The sequence below is a fragment of the Trichechus manatus genome, unplaced genomic scaffold, assembly GCF_000243295.1.
Source record: "Trichechus manatus latirostris isolate Lorelei unplaced genomic scaffold, TriManLat1.0 scaffold00106, whole genome shotgun sequence".
Taxonomy (NCBI): Eukaryota; Metazoa; Chordata; class Mammalia; order Sirenia; family Trichechidae; genus Trichechus; species Trichechus manatus.
This window is the reverse complement of record NW_004444042.1, coordinates 4,836,698-4,839,246: the sequence shown is the minus strand read 5'-3', so window position 1 is coordinate 4,839,246 and position 2,549 is coordinate 4,836,698. Positions and strand designations below refer to the sequence as shown.

Genomic DNA, 2,549 nt, shown 5'->3' with positions numbered 1-2,549 from the left:
CAGTTCTGCTCTGTCCTACAGGGTCACTATGAGTCAGAATTGACTGGACGACAGCAGGTTTAGTTTGGTTTGGTTTATACTGCATGCAGCTACTGAATTGGCGAGGATAGCCAAAGATACTGATACCTGTCAGCTGAGCTTTCAGAAATCCAGGCATGAATTGTTGGATAGCTAATCAGTATAGTGTGATAAGAGAAAAGCGTACATTTATAGCCGGGAGACTTGGGTTTTAGACTTTCCCATCACAGTGTAATAATGAGGAAGTCATTTGATGTCTCTGGTCCCAAATTTTATATCCATAGAAACGAGTAGTTGGCTTATGACTCTCAATGTGCCTTTCCAACTTAAAATTCAATCAGTTGGCCATTCTTTTTTGGTTCCTATATGCGTTTTATAGGATCAAGCCCAGTGCCGTGGAGAGGAGGTCAAGACAAATTTTATTTTTTAGAAAAGGAAAGATTATCTGTTGCAATAGAAATGCCAAGCTTCCTTGGGGTAAAATATAGTAAAAGATGTGAAATTCTGGTAATATTAGCGTGGGGCCACAACTGCTTTTCAGGCCTCTTAGGGCATAGAGATTAATTTGTCAGTGCCCATGTTTGTTATTATTACCCTGCCATCTCCCAGTCATTCCTTATCACTGCCTCCTTGTCGTGTTAGAGAGTTCCCAGCAAGCATCCTGAAGTTTATCCTAGAAAATGAATCTTGGAGAACTGAAACAAGATGTGTTACGTATAAAAGTTTGTAGTCTTGAATAGAAGAGGAGAAATTCATTGAGACAACTTGCTTAGGGTCATCCTTGGTCCCTGAATTCTAGGGGTTACAAGAATAAACTGTGAATGTGGCACAGTTTACATGACTAAGTACTGTGTAGTGGGAAAGCCCCAGGACTAGTGATGAAGAGACGAGTTCTAAATCCTGGTCACCGTTCTAGTTTGGATGTAGGTGTCTTCTTCACAGAGCCCTTTCTCCTTGATGTTATTGCTGAACAAGTAGTAATTTGTGGCTGGATTTCTTAATAGCTCAGCTGATAGTAGCTGTTTGAGTGTAGAAGACAGTCTGGCCTACTGGGTAGTTTGCAGTGGGCCCCAGTTAAGAGTCAGTCTGCTGTCCAGCTGAATATGTGTTCCAGAGTTTTCCATGTTTGCCCTAAACAGAGAATAGCACCCAGAAAGTTTTTACGTCATGGAATAATTTAACAGATACAGTTTCTTACCCAGTGGTGGGAGGATAAGAAAAGGAAGAGGCCATTGGTGGGGTATTTTGATCTGAATTGGGAGTGACAGCCAAGGCCCAGGTCCTAAAGTATCCTTTCTGGGCACACCGTAGATCCTCCTCTACTGCTGGATGTTGATGACAGAGTAATAGTGACTGGGATGAAGAATTTCAAAGATGAAGAAACTAAGTCACGGAAATTAATTAACCTGGCTAAGGTTAAATGTTGGACTACTAACTGAAAGTCTGTTGGTTCAAACCCACCCAGAGGTGCCTCGGAAGTAAGACCTGACAATCTGCTTTTGAAAGGTCAGAGCCTTCAAAACCCGATGAAGTACAGTTCTATTCTGCACCTTGGGGTTGCCATTAATCAGAATTGACTTGACGGCCGCTAAGAACAACAGCAACAAGGTAACACAAAAGGGCAGTGATGGTTCAGTGGTAGAATTCTCACCTTTCACGTGGGAGACCCAGGTTCAATTCCTGGCCAGTACACCCAAGCACAGCCCCCAGTTGTCTGTCAGTGGAAGCTTGTGTGTTGCTATGATGCTGCACAGGTTTCAGCAAAGCTTCCAGACTAACATGGACTAGGAACAAAGGCAAGATTATCTATTTCCAAAAAATCAGCCCTTGAAAACCCTATGGATCACAACAGTTTGATCCTGTTGTACATGGGGTTGCCAAGAATCAGGGGCCAACTCAGCAGCAGCTAATGTACATACCTACATAAGGTCACAGAAGAGGAGGGGATGTTGCTGGGACAGGTACCTAAATCTCTTTGGTTAGAATGCCCAGGTGTTTTTAAATCATTATGTTAGAGTCAAAGGAGAAGGATGGTGGTGACTGTGATGGCCATCAAGTGCTCTCTTCCCAGTCTCACCCTCCTTCCAAGTAACTCTAGTTTTCTAACAGAGAGATAAGAAGAGTTCACTGCTAGTTAAAACAAAATAAAGCTGAGGCCACAATGTACACGTGCTCACACACATGTGTGTCTCTGTAAGTGTGTGAGAAGGTGGAATGGCTGTGCTCTTCCCGTGTGGTTTAATTTCCTCTCTCCGTTGATTCAGAAATAGAAAATGTCAGAACTCCTGAAGTGCCTTTAAAACAAAGGTGCAGTGAAAGTATTATAACCAGAAAAGAAAAAAAAAAAAGCTATTTTTAGAACTGAGGCTTCATTTTCTCACTGACTCCTGGCTTTTTTCTTCTTACATGCAAAAAGTCCGCTCTGGGCTGCTTTGACCCTCCCTGTTAGCTCAGGCGGTTCAGACTCACCGTGCCCTTCCTGAGGACCTGGATTTCCACTGTAACTTCGGATTTCAAATGTTATGGAGACC

The 2,549-nt window shown here is 42.9% G+C and overlaps 1 protein-coding gene and 1 non-coding gene across 3 annotated transcripts in view; both read left to right on the top strand.

Moving 5' to 3' along the window:
* The window catches only part of LRMDA (leucine rich melanocyte differentiation associated), a 1,317,293-nt gene that overhangs the window by 206,600 nt on the left and 1,108,144 nt on the right, over positions 1–2,549 (top strand). The gene's annotated exons all lie outside the window — the stretch shown is intronic.
* Positions 1,640–1,710, top strand: TRNAE-UUC (transfer RNA glutamic acid (anticodon UUC)). The gene has a single exon. It is a non-coding gene; the product is annotated as a tRNA-Glu (tRNA).